The sequence below is a fragment of the Anomaloglossus baeobatrachus genome, chromosome 4 (assembly GCF_048569485.1).
Source record: "Anomaloglossus baeobatrachus isolate aAnoBae1 chromosome 4, aAnoBae1.hap1, whole genome shotgun sequence".
NCBI lineage: Eukaryota > Metazoa > Chordata > Amphibia > Anura > Aromobatidae > Anomaloglossus > Anomaloglossus baeobatrachus.
In genome coordinates, this window is record NC_134356.1 from 695,820,280 (window position 1) to 695,837,564 (window position 17,285).

Genomic DNA, 17,285 nt, shown 5'->3' on the forward strand with positions numbered 1-17,285 from the left:
TCCCTGTCTGTCTCTCATTCCCTATCTGTCTGTCTCTGTCGCTAATTCCCTATCTGTCTGTCTCTCATTCCCTATCTGTCTGTCTCTGTCTCTCATTCCCTATCTGTCTGTCTCTCATTCCCTATCTGTCTGTCTCTCATTCCCATCTGTCTGTCTCTGTCTCTCATTCCCTATCTGTCTGTCTCTCATTCCCTATCTGTCTGTCTCTGTCTCTCATTCCCTATCTGTCTGTCTCTGTCTCTCATTCCCTATCTGTCTGTCTCTCATTCCCTATCTGTCTGTCTCTCATTCCCTATCTGTCTGTCTCTCATTCCCTATCTGTCTGTCTCTGTCTCTCATTCTCTATCTGTTTGTCTCTGTCTCTCATTCTCTATCTGTCTGTCTCTGTCTCTCATTCCCTATCTGTCTGTCTCTCATTCTCTATCTGTCTGTCTCTGTCTCTCATTCCCTATCTGTCTGTCTCTCATTCCCTATCTGTCTGTCTCTCATTCCCTATCTGTCTGTCGCTCATTCCCTATCTGTCTGTTTGTCTCTCATTCCCTATCTGTCTGTCTCTCATTCCCTATCTGTCTGTCTCTGTCTCTCATTCCCTATCTGTCTGTCTCTCATTCCCTATCTGTCTGTCTCTCATTCCCTATCTGTCTGTCTCTGTCTCTCATTCCCTATCTGTCTGTCTCTCATTCCATATCTGTCTGTCTCTCATTCCCTATCTGTCTGTCTCTCATTCCCTATCTGTCTGTCTCTCATTCCCTATCTGTCTGTCTCTGTCTCTCATTCCCTATCTGTCTGTCTCTCATTCCCTATCTGTCTGTCTCTGTCTCTCATTCCCTATCTGTCTGTCTCTGTCTCTCATTCCCTATCTGTCTGTCTCTCATTCCCTATCTGTCTGTCTCTCATTCCCTATCTGTCTGTCTCTCATTCTCTATCTGTTTGTCTCTGTCTCTCATTCTCTATCTGCCTGTCTCTGTCTCTCATTCCCTATCTGTCTGTCTCTCATTCCCTATCTGTCTGTCTCTGTCTCTCATTTTCTATCTGTTTGTCTCTGTCTCTCATTCTCTATCTGTCTGTCTCTGTCTCTCATTCCCTATCTGTCTGTCTCTCATTCTCTATCTGTCTGTCTCTGTCTCTCATTCCCTATCTGTCTGTCTCTCATTCCCTATCTGTCTGTCTCTCATTCCCTATCTGTCTGTCTCTCATTCCCTATCTGTCTGTCTGTCTCTCATTCCCTATCTGTCTGTCTGTCTCTCATTCCCTATCTGTCTGTCTCTCATTCCCTATCTGTCTGTCTCTGTCTCTCATTCCCTATCTGTCTGTCTCTCATTCCCTATCTGTCTGTCTCTTATTCCCTATCTGTCTGTCTGTCTCTCATTCCCTATCTGTCTGTCTCTCATTCCCTATCTGTCTGTCTGTCTCTCACTCCCTATCTGTCTGTCTCTCATACCATATCTGTCTGTCTCTGTCTCTCATTCCCTATCTGTCTGTCTCTCATTCCCCATCTGTCTGTCTGTCTGTCATTCCATATCTGTCTGTCTCTGTCTCTCATTCCCTATCTGTCTGTCTCTCATTCCCTATCTGTCTGTCTCTGTCTCTCATTCCCTATCTGTCTGTCTCTGTCTCTCATTCCCTGTCTGTCTCTCATTCCCTATCTGTCTGTCTCTATCTCTAATTCCCTATCTGTCTGTCTCTCATTCCCTATCTGTCTGTCTCTGTCTCTCATTCCCTATCTCTCTGTCTCTGTCTCTCATTCCCTATCTGTCTGTCTCTGTCTCTCATTCCCTATCTGTCTGTCTCTGTCTCTCATTCCCTGTCTGTCTCTCATTCCCTATCTGTCTGTCTCTGTCGCTAATTCCCTATCTGTCTGTCTCTCATTCCCTATCTGTCTGTCTCTGTCTCTCATTCCCTATCTGTCTGTCTCTGTTTCTCATTCCCTATCTGTCTGTCTCTGTCTCTCATTCCCTGTCTGTCTGTCTCTCATTCCCTATCTGTCTGTCTCTGTCTCTCATTCCCTGTCTGTCTCTCATTTCCTATCTGTCTGTCTCTGTCTCTCATTCCCTATCTGTCTGTCTCTGTCTCTCATTCTCTATCTGTCTGTCTCTGTCTCTTATTCCCTATCTGTCTGTCTCTCATTCTCTATCTGTCTGTCTCTGTCTCTCATTCCCTATCTGTCTGTCTCTCATTCCCTATCTGTCTGTCTCTCATTCCCTATCTGTCTGTCTGTCTCTCATTCCCTATCTGTCTGTCTCTCATTCCCTATCTGTCTGTCTCTGTCTCTCATTCCCTATCTGTCTGTCTCTCATTCCCTATCTGTCTGTCTGTCATTCCCTATCTGTCTGTCTCTCATTCCCTATCTGTCTGTCTCTCATTCCCTATCTGTCTGTCTCTCATTCCCTATCTGTCTGTCTCTCATTCCCTTTCTGTCTGTCTCTCATTCCCTATCTGTCTCTGTCTCTCATTCCCTATCTGTCTGTTTCTGTCTCTCATTCCCTATCTGTCTGTCTCTGTCTCTCATTCCCTATCTGTCTGTCTCTGTCTCTCATTCCCTATCTGTCTGTCTCTCATTCCCTATCTGTCTGTCTCTCATTCCCTATCTGTCTGTCTCTGTCTCTCATTCCTTATCTGTCTGTCTCTGTCTCTCATTCCCTATCTGTCTGTCTCTTATTCCCTATCTGTCTGTCTCTGTCTCTCATTCCCTATCTGTCTGTCTCTGTCTCATTCCCTATCTGTCTGTCTCTCATTCCCTATCTGTCTGTCTCTGTCTCTCATTCCCTATCTGTCTGTCTCTGTCTCTCATTCCCTATCTGTCTGTCTCTCATTCCCGATCTGTCTGTCTCTGTCTATCATTCCCTATCTGTCTGTCTCTCATTCCCTATCTGTCTGTCTCTGTCTCTCATTTCCTATCTGTCTGTCTCTCATTCCCTATCTGTCTGTCTCTCATTCTCTATCTGTCTGTCTCTGTCTCTCATTCCCTATCTGTTTGTCTCTGTCTCTCATTCGCTATCTGTCTGTCTCTGTCTCTCATTCCCTATCTGTCTGTCTCTCATTCTCTATCTGTCTGTCTCTGTCTCTCATTCCCTATCTGTCTGTCTCTCATTCCCTATCTGTCTGTCTCTCATTCCCTATCTGTCTGTCTGGCGCTCATTCCCTATCTGTCTGTCTGTCTCTCATTCCCTATCTGTCTGTCTCTCATTCCCTATCTGTCTGTCTCTGTCTCTCATTCCCTATCTGTCTGTCTCTCATTCCCTATCTGTCTGTCTCTCATTCCCTATCTGTCTGTCTCTCATTCCCTATCTGTCTGTCTCTCATTCCCTATCTGTCTGTCTCTGTCTCTCATTCCCTATCTGTCTGTCTCTCATTCCCTATCTGTCTGTCTCTCATTCCCTATCTGTCTGTCTCTCATTCTCTATCTGTTTGTCTCTGTCTCTCATTCTCTATCTGTCTGTCTCTGTCTCTCATTCCCTATCTGTCTGTCTCTCATTCCCTATCTGTCTGTCTCTGTCTCTCATTTTCTATCTGTTTGTCTCTGTCTCTCATTCTCTATCTGTCTGTCTCTGTCTCTCATTCCCTATCTGTCTGTCTCTCATTCTCTATCTGTCTGTCTCTGTCTCTCATTCCCTATCTGTCTGTCTCTCATTCCCTATCTGTCTGTCTCTCATTCCCTATCTGTCTGTCTCTGTCTCTCATTCCCTATCTGTCTGTCTGTCTCTCATTCCCTATCTGTCTGTCTGTCTCTCATTCCCTATCTGTCTGTCTCTCATTCCCTATCTGTCTGTCTGTCTCTCACTCCCTATCTGTCTGTCTCTCATTCCCTATCTGTCTGTCTCTCATTCTCTATCTGTTTGTCTCTGTCTCTCATTCTCTATCTGTCTGTCTCTGTCTCTCATTCCCTATCTGTCTGTCTCTCATTCCCTATCTGTCTGTCTCTGTCTCTCATTTTCTATCTGTTTGTCTCTGTCTCTCATTCTCTATCTGTCTGTCTCTGTCTCTCATTCCCTATCTGTCTGTCTCTCATTCTCTATCTGTCTGTCTCTGTCTCTCATTCCCTATCTGTCTGTCTCTCATTCCCTATCTGTCTGTCTCTCATTCCCTATCTGTCTGTCTCTCATTCCCTATCTGTCTGTCTGTCTCTCATTCCCTATCTGTCTGTCTCTCATTCCCTATCTGTCTGTCTCTCATTCCCTATCTGTCTGTCTCTGTCTCTCATTCCCTATCTGTCTGTCTCTCATTCCCTATCTGTCTGTCTCTGTCTCTCATTCCCTATCTGTCTGTCTCTGTCTCTCATTCCCTATCTGTCTGTCTCTCATTCCCTATCTGTCTGTCTCTCATTCCCTATCTGTCTGTCTCTCATTCTCTATCTGTTTGTCTCTGTCTCTCATTCTCTATCTGCCTGTCTCTGTCTCTCATTCCCTATCTGTCTGTCTCTCATTCCCTATCTGTCTGTCTCTGTCTCTCATTTTCTATCTGTTTGTCTCTGTCTCTCATTCTCTATCTGTCTGTCTCTGTCTCTCATTCCCTATCTGTCTGTCTCTCATTCTCTATCTGTCTGTCTCTGTCTCTCATTCCCTATCTGTCTGTCTCTCATTCCCTATCTGTCTGTCTCTCATTCCCTATCTGTCTGTCTCTCATTCCCTATCTGTCTGTCTGTCTCTCATTCCCTATCTGTCTGTCTGTCTCTCATTCCCTATCTGTCTGTCTCTCATTCCCTATCTGTCTGTCTCTGTCTCTCATTCCCTATCTGTCTGTCTCTCATTCCCTATCTGTCTGTCTCTTATTCCCTATCTGTCTGTCTGTCTCTCATTCCCTATCTGTCTGTCTCTCATTCCCTATCTGTCTGTCTGTCTCTCACTCCCTATCTGTCTGTCTCTCATACCATATCTGTCTGTCTCTGTCTCTCATTCCCTATCTGTCTGTCTCTCATTCCCTATCTGTCTGTCTCTCATTCCCCATCTGTCTGTCTGTCTGTCATTCCATATCTGTCTGTCTCTGTCTCTCATTCCCTATCTGTCTGTCTCTCATTCCCTATCTGTCTGTCTCTGTCTCTCATTCCCTATCTGTCTGTCTCTGTCTCTCATTCCCTGTCTGTCTGTCTCTCATTCCCTATCTGTCTGTCTCTGTCTCTCATTCCCTGTCTGTCTCTCATTCCCTATCTGTCTGTCTCTATCTCTAATTCCCTATCTGTCTGTCTCTCATTCCCTATCTGTCTGTCTCTGTCTCTCATTCCCTATCTCTCTGTCTCTGTCTCTCATTCCCTATCTGTCTGTCTCTGTCTCTCATTCCCTATCTGTCTGTCTCTGTCTCTCATTCCCTGTCTGTCTCTCATTCCCTATCTGTCTGTCTCTGTCGCTAATTCCCTATCTGTCTGTCTCTCATTCCCTATCTGTCTGTCTCTGTCTCTCATTCCCTATCTGTCTGTCTCTGTTTCTCATTCCCTATCTGTCTGTCTCTGTCTCTCATTCCCTGTCTGTCTGTCTCTCATTCCCTATCTGTCTGTCTCTGTCTCTCATTCCCTGTCTGTCTCTCATTTCCTATCTGTCTGTCTCTGTCTCTCATTCCCTATCTGTCTGTCTCTGTCTCTCATTCTCTATCTGTCTGTCTCTGTCTCTTATTCCCTATCTGTCTGTCTCTCATTCTCTATCTGTCTGTCTCTGTCTCTCATTCCCTATCTGTCTGTCTCTCATTCCCTATCTGTCTGTCTCTCATTCCCTATCTGTCTGTCTGTCTCTCATTCCCTATCTGTCTGTCTCTCATTCCCTATCTGTCTGTCTCTGTCTCTCATTCCCTATCTGTCTGTCTCTCATTCCCTATCTGTCTGTCTGTCATTCCCTATCTGTCTGTCTCTCATTCCCTATCTGTCTGTCTCTCATTCCCTATCTGTCTGTCTCTCATTCCCTATCTGTCTGTCTCTCATTCCCTTTCTGTCTGTCTCTCATTCCCTATCTGTCTCTGTCTCTCATTCCCTATCTGTCTGTTTCTGTCTCTCATTCCCTATCTGTCTGTCTCTGTCTCTCATTCCCTATCTGTCTGTCTCTGTCTCTCATTCCCTATCTGTCTGTCTCTCATTCCCTATCTGTCTGTCTCTCATTCCCTATCTGTCTGTCTCTGTCTCTCATTCCTTATCTGTCTGTCTCTGTCTCTCATTCCCTATCTGTCTGTCTCTTATTCCCTATCTGTCTGTCTCTGTCTCTCATTCCCTATCTGTCTGTCTCTGTCTCATTCCCTATCTGTCTGTCTCTCATTCCCTATCTGTCTGTCTCTGTCTCTCATTCCCTATCTGTCTGTCTCTGTCTCTCATTCCCTATCTGTCTGTCTCTCATTCCCGATCTGTCTGTCTCTGTCTATCATTCCCTATCTGTCTGTCTCTCATTCCCTATCTGTCTGTCTCTGTCTCTCATTTCCTATCTGTCTGTCTCTCATTCCCTATCTGTCTGTCTCTCATTCTCTATCTGTCTGTCTCTGTCTCTCATTCCCTATCTGTTTGTCTCTGTCTCTCATTCGCTATCTGTCTGTCTCTGTCTCTCATTCCCTATCTGTCTGTCTCTCATTCTCTATCTGTCTGTCTCTGTCTCTCATTCCCTATCTGTCTGTCTCTCATTCCCTATCTGTCTGTCTCTCATTCCCTATCTGTCTGTCTGGCGCTCATTCCCTATCTGTCTGTCTGTCTCTCATTCCCTATCTGTCTGTCTCTCATTCCCTATCTGTCTGTCTCTGTCTCTCATTCCCTATCTGTCTGTCTCTCATTCCCTATCTGTCTGTCTCTCATTCCCTATCTGTCTGTCTCTCATTCCCTATCTGTCTGTCTCTCATTCCCTATCTGTCTGTCTCTGTCTCTCATTCCCTATCTGTCTGTCTCTCATTCCCTATCTGTCTGTCTCTCATTCCCTATCTGTCTGTCTCTCATTCTCTATCTGTTTGTCTCTGTCTCTCATTCTCTATCTGTCTGTCTCTGTCTCTCATTCCCTATCTGTCTGTCTCTCATTCCCTATCTGTCTGTCTCTGTCTCTCATTTTCTATCTGTTTGTCTCTGTCTCTCATTCTCTATCTGTCTGTCTCTGTCTCTCATTCCCTATCTGTCTGTCTCTCATTCTCTATCTGTCTGTCTCTGTCTCTCATTCCCTATCTGTCTGTCTCTCATTCCCTATCTGTCTGTCTCTCATTCCCTATCTGTCTGTCTCTGTCTCTCATTCCCTATCTGTCTGTCTGTCTCTCATTCCCTATCTGTCTGTCTGTCTCTCATTCCCTATCTGTCTGTCTCTCATTCCCTATCTGTCTGTCTGTCTCTCACTCCCTATCTGTCTGTCTCTCATTCCCTATCTGTCTGTCTCTCATTCTCTATCTGTTTGTCTCTGTCTCTCATTCTCTATCTGTCTGTCTCTGTCTCTCATTCCCTATCTGTCTGTCTCTCATTCCCTATCTGTCTGTCTCTGTCTCTCATTTTCTATCTGTTTGTCTCTGTCTCTCATTCTCTATCTGTCTGTCTCTGTCTCTCATTCCCTATCTGTCTGTCTCTCATTCTCTATCTGTCTGTCTCTGTCTCTCATTCCCTATCTGTCTGTCTCTCATTCCCTATCTGTCTGTCTCTCATTCCCTATCTGTCTGTCTCTCATTCCCTATCTGTCTGTCTGTCTCTCATTCCCTATCTGTCTGTCTCTCATTCCCTATCTGTCTGTCTCTCATTCCCTATCTGTCTGTCTCTCATTCCCTATCTGTCTGTCGCTCATTCCCTATCTGTCTGTTTGTCTCTCATTCCCTATCTGTCTGTCTCTCATTCCCTATCTGTCTGTCTCTGTCTCTCATTCCCTATCTGTCTGTCTCTCATTCCCTATCTGTCTGTCTCTCATTCCCTATCTGTCTGTCTCTGTCTCTCATTCCCTATCTGTCTGTCTCTCATTCCATATCTGTCTGTCTCTCATTCCCTATCTGTCTGTCTCTCATTCCCTATCTGTCTGTCTCTCATTCCCTATCTGTCTGTCTCTGTCTCTCATTCCCTATCTGTCTGTCTCTCATTCCCTATCTGTCTGTCTCTGTCTCTCATTCCCTATCTGTCTGTCTCTGTCTCTCATTCCCTATCTGTCTGTCTCTCATTCCCTATCTGTCTGTCTCTCATTCCCTATCTGTCTGTCTCTCATTCTCTATCTGTTTGTCTCTGTCTCTCATTCTCTATCTGCCTGTCTCTGTCTCTCATTCCCTATCTGTCTGTCTCTCATTCCCTATCTGTCTGTCTCTGTCTCTCATTTTCTATCTGTTTGTCTCTGTCTCTCATTCTCTATCTGTCTGTCTCTGTCTCTCATTCCCTATCTGTCTGTCTCTCATTCTCTATCTGTCTGTCTCTGTCTCTCATTCCCTATCTGTCTGTCTCTCATTCCCTATCTGTCTGTCTCTCATTCCCTATCTGTCTGTCTCTCATTCCCTATCTGTCTGTCTGTCTCTCATTCCCTATCTGTCTGTCTGTCTCTCATTCCCTATCTGTCTGTCTCTCATTCCCTATCTGTCTGTCTCTGTCTCTCATTCCCTATCTGTCTGTCTCTCATTCCCTATCTGTCTGTCTCTTATTCCCTATCTGTCTGTCTGTCTCTCATTCCCTATCTGTCTGTCTCTCATTCCCTATCTGTCTGTCTGTCTCTCACTCCCTATCTGTCTGTCTCTCATACCATATCTGTCTGTCTCTGTCTCTCATTCCCTATCTGTCTGTCTCTCATTCCCTATCTGTCTGTCTCTCATTCCCCATCTGTCTGTCTGTCTGTCATTCCATATCTGTCTGTCTCTGTCTCTCATTCCCTATCTGTCTGTCTCTCATTCCCTATCTGTCTGTCTCTGTCTCTCATTCCCTATCTGTCTGTCTCTGTCTCTCATTCCCTGTCTGTCTGTCTCTCATTCCCTATCTGTCTGTCTCTGTCTCTCATTCCCTGTCTGTCTCTCATTCCCTATCTGTCTGTCTCTATCTCTAATTCCCTATCTGTCTGTCTCTCATTCCCTATCTGTCTGTCTCTGTCTCTCATTCCCTATCTCTCTGTCTCTGTCTCTCATTCCCTATCTGTCTGTCTCTGTCTCTCATTCCCTATCTGTCTGTCTCTGTCTCTCATTCCCTGTCTGTCTCTCATTCCCTATCTGTCTGTCTCTGTCGCTAATTCCCTATCTGTCTGTCTCTCATTCCCTATCTGTCTGTCTCTGTCTCTCATTCCCTATCTGTCTGTCTCTGTTTCTCATTCCCTATCTGTCTGTCTCTGTCTCTCATTCCCTGTCTGTCTGTCTCTCATTCCCTATCTGTCTGTCTCTGTCTCTCATTCCCTGTCTGTCTCTCATTTCCTATCTGTCTGTCTCTGTCTCTCATTCCCTATCTGTCTGTCTCTGTCTCTCATTCTCTATCTGTCTGTCTCTGTCTCTTATTCCCTATCTGTCTGTCTCTCATTCTCTATCTGTCTGTCTCTGTCTCTCATTCCCTATCTGTCTGTCTCTCATTCCCTATCTGTCTGTCTCTCATTCCCTATCTGTCTGTCTGTCTCTCATTCCCTATCTGTCTGTCTCTCATTCCCTATCTGTCTGTCTCTGTCTCTCATTCCCTATCTGTCTGTCTCTCATTCCCTATCTGTCTGTCTGTCATTCCCTATCTGTCTGTCTCTCATTCCCTATCTGTCTGTCTCTCATTCCCTATCTGTCTGTCTCTCATTCCCTATCTGTCTGTCTCTCATTCCCTTTCTGTCTGTCTCTCATTCCCTATCTGTCTCTGTCTCTCATTCCCTATCTGTCTGTTTCTGTCTCTCATTCCCTATCTGTCTGTCTCTGTCTCTCATTCCCTATCTGTCTGTCTCTGTCTCTCATTCCCTATCTGTCTGTCTCTCATTCCCTATCTGTCTGTCTCTCATTCCCTATCTGTCTGTCTCTGTCTCTCATTCCTTATCTGTCTGTCTCTGTCTCTCATTCCCTATCTGTCTGTCTCTTATTCCCTATCTGTCTGTCTCTGTCTCTCATTCCCTATCTGTCTGTCTCTGTCTCATTCCCTATCTGTCTGTCTCTCATTCCCTATCTGTCTGTCTCTGTCTCTCATTCCCTATCTGTCTGTCTCTGTCTCTCATTCCCTATCTGTCTGTCTCTCATTCCCGATCTGTCTGTCTCTGTCTATCATTCCCTATCTGTCTGTCTCTCATTCCCTATCTGTCTGTCTCTGTCTCTCATTTCCTATCTGTCTGTCTCTCATTCCCTATCTGTCTGTCTCTCATTCTCTATCTGTCTGTCTCTGTCTCTCATTCCCTATCTGTTTGTCTCTGTCTCTCATTCGCTATCTGTCTGTCTCTGTCTCTCATTCCCTATCTGTCTGTCTCTCATTCTCTATCTGTCTGTCTCTGTCTCTCATTCCCTATCTGTCTGTCTCTCATTCCCTATCTGTCTGTCTCTCATTCCCTATCTGTCTGTCTGGCGCTCATTCCCTATCTGTCTGTCTGTCTCTCATTCCCTATCTGTCTGTCTCTCATTCCCTATCTGTCTGTCTCTGTCTCTCATTCCCTATCTGTCTGTCTCTCATTCCCTATCTGTCTGTCTCTCATTCCCTATCTGTCTGTCTCTCATTCCCTATCTGTCTGTCTCTCATTCCCTATCTGTCTGTCTCTGTCTCTCATTCCCTATCTGTCTGTCTCTCATTCCCTATCTGTCTGTCTCTCATTCCCTATCTGTCTGTCTCTCATTCTCTATCTGTTTGTCTCTGTCTCTCATTCTCTATCTGTCTGTCTCTGTCTCTCATTCCCTATCTGTCTGTCTCTCATTCCCTATCTGTCTGTCTCTGTCTCTCATTTTCTATCTGTTTGTCTCTGTCTCTCATTCTCTATCTGTCTGTCTCTGTCTCTCATTCCCTATCTGTCTGTCTCTCATTCTCTATCTGTCTGTCTCTGTCTCTCATTCCCTATCTGTCTGTCTCTCATTCCCTATCTGTCTGTCTCTCATTCCCTATCTGTCTGTCTCTGTCTCTCATTCCCTATCTGTCTGTCTGTCTCTCATTCCCTATCTGTCTGTCTGTCTCTCATTCCCTATCTGTCTGTCTCTCATTCCCTATCTGTCTGTCTGTCTCTCACTCCCTATCTGTCTGTCTCTCATTCCCTATCTGTCTGTCTCTCATTCTCTATCTGTTTGTCTCTGTCTCTCATTCTCTATCTGTCTGTCTCTGTCTCTCATTCCCTATCTGTCTGTCTCTCATTCCCTATCTGTCTGTCTCTGTCTCTCATTTTCTATCTGTTTGTCTCTGTCTCTCATTCTCTATCTGTCTGTCTCTGTCTCTCATTCCCTATCTGTCTGTCTCTCATTCTCTATCTGTCTGTCTCTGTCTCTCATTCCCTATCTGTCTGTCTCTCATTCCCTATCTGTCTGTCTCTCATTCCCTATCTGTCTGTCTCTCATTCCCTATCTGTCTGTCTGTCTCTCATTCCCTATCTGTCTGTCTCTCATTCCCTATCTGTCTGTCTGTCTCTCACTCCCTATCTGTCTGTCTCTCATACCCTATCTGTCTGTCAAATTCAAATTCAAATTCAAATTCAAATATGCTTTATTGGCAGGACCAAAATACAATTAGTGTTGCCAAAGCAGGAGAAATACAGTAAGTGTGGTGGGAGGGGATCAGGGTTATGGGGAGTTGGGGGGCACAATTTGGGCTCTGACAGTCCATTTAGGGGTCTTAGGTTCCCCTCAGCTTATGACATGTGGTGACATATTGGGCGGCGATCTCCACCATTGATTCCTCTTCCCCCAGTAGGAAGCGGAGTTTCATGTCCTCATCCATGGATGGAAAGCCCGGGCTATGGGTGGTAAATTTCTGGAAGTGGGAGCCCCTCACTGCTGAGTATTTGTCACAGTGCAGTAGGAAATGCGTCTCGTCCTCCAGAGCCCCCTGCTGGCAGTGCTGGCACAGTCTGTTCTCTCGCGGCTTGTATGTCTGTCGGTGCCGCCCTGTTTCCACCTCTAGGCTGTGGGCACTCAGTCTGTACAGACTCAGAGTCTGCCTGTCTTTGGGGTGGCGTAGCCTTTCCAGATATGGGGCCAGAGTGTAGTCCCTCCGCAGTGACCGGTAGATGTTGAGTTTCTGGGAGTTCTCTAATTCACTCTTCCAGTCCTCTATGTATTGCATCTTGCAGCTCTCAGAGATCTCTTTTATTTGGGCTTTTGTCAGGGTGTGTTGCTGACTTTGGCTGCCGCAGTTCTTGGCTTGCTCTGGGCTCCGGCTCAGCAGGGCTTTATGATGGTAGGAGCTGGGGTTGCTGTTCTGTATGTGTGCCTGGTGTGATAGCGCCCTCTTGTGTATAGTGAACCATAAGGGGAATCGGCCCAGCTCTGCCCTACAGGCTATGTTTGAGGTGCTGCGATGGACTTGGAGGAGATATTTACAGAACTCCATGTGGAAGACTTCGGTAGGGCTGGAATCCCACTTTGTGTGGTCTGGGTAGGTCACTGGGCCCCATACCTCGCTGCCATATAGCAGTATAGGGGTGATGACGCTGTCAAATATCTTGAGCCAGACTCTCACAGGTGGTTTGAGGTGGTACAGTTGTCTTCTGATGGCATAGAAGGTTCTGCATGCTTTTCCTTTCAGGGCTTCTGCTGCTTGCTTGAGGCTCCCGTTATTGCTTAGCTCCAGACCGAGGTAGGTGTAGCTGCTGGTGTTCTCCAGCGTGGAGCCATTTAATGTGAAGGAGGGAGTGTTTATTTTGTTCTGGTTCCTCTTCTGAAACACCATGACTTTGGTCTTCTTTTGGTTGATGGGAAGCGCCCATGTGGTGCTGAATGTTTCCAGTACTGCCAGGCTATCTTGGAGGCCTCTTTCAGTTGGGGAGAGTAGCAGGAGGTCATCTGCGTACAGCAGGAACTTCACCTCTCGGTCATGCAGACTGAGGCCTGGAGTGGGGGAGGACTCTAGAGCTGTTGCTAGTCCATTTATATAGATGTTGAATAGAGTTGGACTCAGGCTGCAGCCCTGTCTGACCCCACGGCCCTGTCGGAAGAAAGCCGTCCTCTTTCCGTTCACCTTCACGCTGCACCGGTTCTCAGTGTATGAGCTCTTGATCACGTCGTAGGTCCTGCCACCTATTCCGCTCTCCAGGAGTTTCAGGAACAGGCCTGGGTGCCACACTGAGTCAAAGGCCTTTTTGAAGTCCACGAAACATGCAAATATTTTCCCCTGTTTTTTGTCGTGGACGTGGGTCTTGATGAGGCTTTGCAGGGTGTAAATGTGGTCCGTGGTGCGGTGGTTTGGCATGAACCCAGCTTGGCTTCTGCTGAGGACGTCACCCTGGGTGAGGAAGGCGATAATCCTTTTATTAATGATGCTGTTAAACAGTTTTCCCAGAATGCTGTTGACACAGATCCCTCTGTAGTTTGCTGGGTCATACCGGTCTCCATTCTTGTAGATGGGCGTTATGAGACCTTGATTCCAGCTTTGAGGGAAGTAGCCGGAACTCAGGACGTGGGTGAATAGTTTTGCCAGTGCTGCATGTATATCTGGGGAACTGTATTTGATCATCTCTGGCAGGATGCCGTCACTGCCCGCGGCCTTCTTACATTTTAGCAGTTTGATTCTGTCTTTTATTTCCAGCACACTGATTGGTATGTCCAGAGGATTTTGAAAGTCCTTGATTGTCTCCTCCATGTCCCTCAGTTTAGTCATTAGATGCTCTTGTTCTGGGGTTAGGTCGTCTTCTGGGATATTCTTGTAGAGGCCCTTGAAGTAGCTGTGCCAGATGTTGCCATTTTGAATGTGGAGGGTTCTTTGCTTGGGACTTGTACCGATATGGCTCCATGTCTCCCAGAATGAGTTGTCCTGGAGGGAGTCTTCGAGCTGCTGCAGTTTGTGGGAGATGTGCTTTTGTTTTTTCTCCTTGAGGGTTCGCTTGTATTGCCTCTGTAGGGTGTCATGGACCACTCTTAGCTCCTTGTTGTCCGGGTCTCTGTGTTTTTGATTTGAGGCTATTCTTAGGGAGTTGCGCAGTGTCTTGCATTCTTTATCAAACCATTTTTGGCCTTGTTTATTTGTAGGTCTCTTGGAGTTGGTCCTTCTGAGGCCTGCTAGCTCTGCCATGGTATATAGGATGTTATTAAAGTCGTTTACTGCCAGGTTGACCCCTTGCTGGTTTGATGTATAGGATTTTGTGTGAAAGTTTACAAGCAGCTCTTTAATCTCTGTTCTGTTGGTCGTGTTGGTGTATTCAATGGCTAACTGTTTGGACCACTTGAAGGATGGTGGCAAATTGTGGAGACCGCTCAAGTGGGGCTTTTGTGTGGGTGACTTGTCCGTGGATCTCAGGTACAGCAGTGTCTGGTTGTGGTCTGACATGTGGGTGTCGGGGGTGACTATGAAGGCATTCATGTTTGCTGGGTCCATGTCTGTTATGGCATAATCCACTACACTACTGCCCGTGTGGGAGTTTAGTGTAAATCTCCCTAATGAGTCCCCCCTGGTGCGCCCGTTCAGTATATGCAGCCCCAAGCTCCGGCACAGGTTCAGCAGTTTTCTGCCGCTTTTATTCACCACTCTGTCATAGCTGTTTCTTGTTGTCTGTACTGAGTCTCTGTAGAAGGGCTCATCTCCCAGGACGTATGTGTTTCCGTCAGGTGACAGGTAGTCCTTCTCTGTACCTGTCCTGGCGTTCAGGTCTCCACAGATGAGCACCTTACCTTTGGACTGGAATTGGGCAGCCTCCCTCTGAAGTTCCTCGTAGATGTCCGGCTTATAGTATGGGGATTCTGATGGAGGGATGTAGGCTGCGCAGAGGTAGATGTCCTGCTGAGAGGTGAGGATGGAGCTGCTTATCTGCATCCAGATATGGCTTTCTCCTCTTTTTATTGCCTTGATATGTTCTTGGATCTCCTCCTTGTACCATATTAGTATGCCCCCTGAGCAGCGGCCATGTTTGGTGTTCTTGTTTTTCTGGGCGGAGACAGAAAATTCCTTGTATCCCATGGGTGCGAGAGATTCCTCCTCTGCCCGGGCCCATGTCTCCAGGAGGATCTGGATGTCAATGTTCTTTAGCCTTTGTTTGAAGTCTGGGTCATTTGTCTTGGACCCGAAAGCTGAGGCATTCAATCCTTGAATGTTCCAGCTGCTGATAACTAAGGATGTCATATTTAGTTGATATACCTTATAATGAGGAAGGATAGATTTTCATAGGACATAACCGGATTTAGTGGTGGGTTTGGGTGGCATATTTTAGTAGTGTCCTAAGAGTTTGCTGCACAATGTGTTGAGCAATGTCCTTATTTCTGCCATGTTGCTGCCCTCTGTTGCTTTGTATTGCCATTTTGGGGCATGTGGTCTTGAGTATTTCTGCCATCTCTGTGGGCTCTCTCCGGGGGTCTCTGTGGGCTGCCATCTGTTTGGTGGGTGTCTTGCTTGTGGTCTTGGAGGTCTGTTTAGAACCATGTCCTTTAGCTCTCTTGCTAGATGGCTGACTCCTTGTTTATTGAGGTGTTTGTCGTCATAGAGGTGATGGAGCGTTATTTCGGGGTGTCTTGCCAGCTGTATGTTTGGTGCTGAGGTAATACTGGCGGCCAGCTCTGAGTTGATTTGCTGGGTTATTTGTTGGTGTACATCTTTCCTTGGAAGCAGGGCAGACAGGATTATTTTGGTTCTGGGGAATTTTTGCTGGGCTGCTAGTGCGAGTTTTGATAGGTCCTTTGTGACTGTCTTTTGGTGGATATCGTTTGTGCCGGTGTGTAGTATGAGGTGTGTGGGCTCGGTGAAATATGGGTTACTGATCACCTCCTCTGCTTGTGGGATCGTTGAGCAGTGAATTTTTGTAACCCGAGCCGTCGGAAACAGTCTCTGAGTGTCCAGGTATTTCCCATTTGAGTCTATTATTAGGACTATATCAGGATCCAGTGTTTTATTTGGGCCATTTGGTTTCTGTGTGTTGGGTCTCTGAGTGTTGGTTGCCTTTGTTTGTTGTGATGATGCATTTGTGAAGCCCCGCAGGTGTTGATGCAGTGTCGGTGCATTACCTTCAGGGACTCCACGGTCAGTCTGGATCTCCGTCACTGGTAGGGAATCTTCTGTTTTGATCGTGACGCCACTCTCAGTATTGCGGCCAGTAGGGACCGCCACTGCAGGTTGAGGGTCGCCTGGGGCTGATGGTGTGTGCAGTTAGTTGGAATAGCCTCCTGAGAGTGAGGCAAGCCCCAGGGCCCTGTGTAGGTGCGTAGTACCACAAGTCGCAGAATGACCACACAGGCAGGATGTCTTTCAGGGTTTTTACTCACTTCAGGTGGCAGGGTGAGTAACCCGGGCGTAGCTGGGACGAACCAGGTGGAACCAGGTATCCTTCAGGCTGACTTTATGAGGGTGACTACTGACTCGCCTTCCTTAGCCCTTGGTGGTTTGGGGTAACCCCGACTTTGAGTCCCTATGGGGGTCACCCAGGGAAGATGCTCCAAGCCTCTCTCCCCTTGTTGTTTGCCGTTTGCTTGTTCCCCGGACCAGGCCACTCCAGCTTCTTGCCTCCTATGACCTATGGGCCCTAACTTGCGGTTACGTGGCTGCGGCTTTTGTAGTGTTGTGGTGTGGGCTGTAAGAGCCCCACACCGGCAGGTTTAGCAGGGAAAGGTGAATCTATCCTCGCTTCGGGATCTGCCGCCCGGTTGGGCCTGGTGCTCTCTAGCAGTCTCCTTACTTCCCACTCCGTTGCACTCTCTAGCTGAAGCTGGCTTTCAGGCAGCACTCCTAGTTGACCGTTCTCCCCCGTCTGTAGCCACTGCGCGGGCGCTGTTAGACAGCATCAGCCCCACAGGTCTGCTCCTCACTGAGCCCTATGGAGTTCTGCTCTAACTGACTCACTGCTCCTCCTCTCCTGTTCTTGCCTACGCCACCTAGCAACCAGACTCTCCACCACACCCCTTGAGAGGAGATGGAGGCTCTACCCCCTCCACTATTCCAGTGAAGGTGAAGGCTTGCCCCCTCCTGGGATCCCCAGGGGTCCTCTCAAAGGTACATGTGTGAGACCTGATCACTATGCGCCTGTGTTCCACACCCCAGTCAGCCTTCTGGATTACCTGTATTGTACTGTCCCCAGCATGGGTGCAGTACTCAGTGGTGCCTGACCAGGTCAGGGGCGCCACATTCCCCCTTAGTTATCACCAGCACGTCCTCGGGCTGCAAGACAACATTTTAAAATGCATAAAACATTAAAACATGGTAAAACATTTAAAAGCACCAGGTATCAGACATCACCACCCTCCACCCACAAGTCCGTTAACCCACCCAAAACCCTCTCAAGTTGGCCGCGGCTTCAGCCACTTCTGGCAGGATGTAGAGGCGGCTTTCA

General features: G+C 47.0%; 1 long non-coding RNA gene across 10 annotated transcripts in view; it reads left to right on the forward strand.

Moving 5' to 3' along the window:
* LOC142304402 (uncharacterized) overlaps window positions 1-17,285 on the forward strand; it is a 510,057-nt gene that overhangs the window by 33,337 nt on the left and 459,435 nt on the right. For 9 of the 10 annotated variants that reach the window (XR_012753088.1, XR_012753091.1, XR_012753086.1 and 6 more), the window contains exon 2: window positions 11,535-11,575. The exons of the other annotated variant lie outside the window; for it this stretch is intronic. This is a non-coding gene — a long non-coding RNA (uncharacterized LOC142304402). The remainder of the gene's footprint in view (window positions 1-11,534; window positions 11,576-17,285) is intronic. 10 annotated transcript variants of the gene reach the window in all.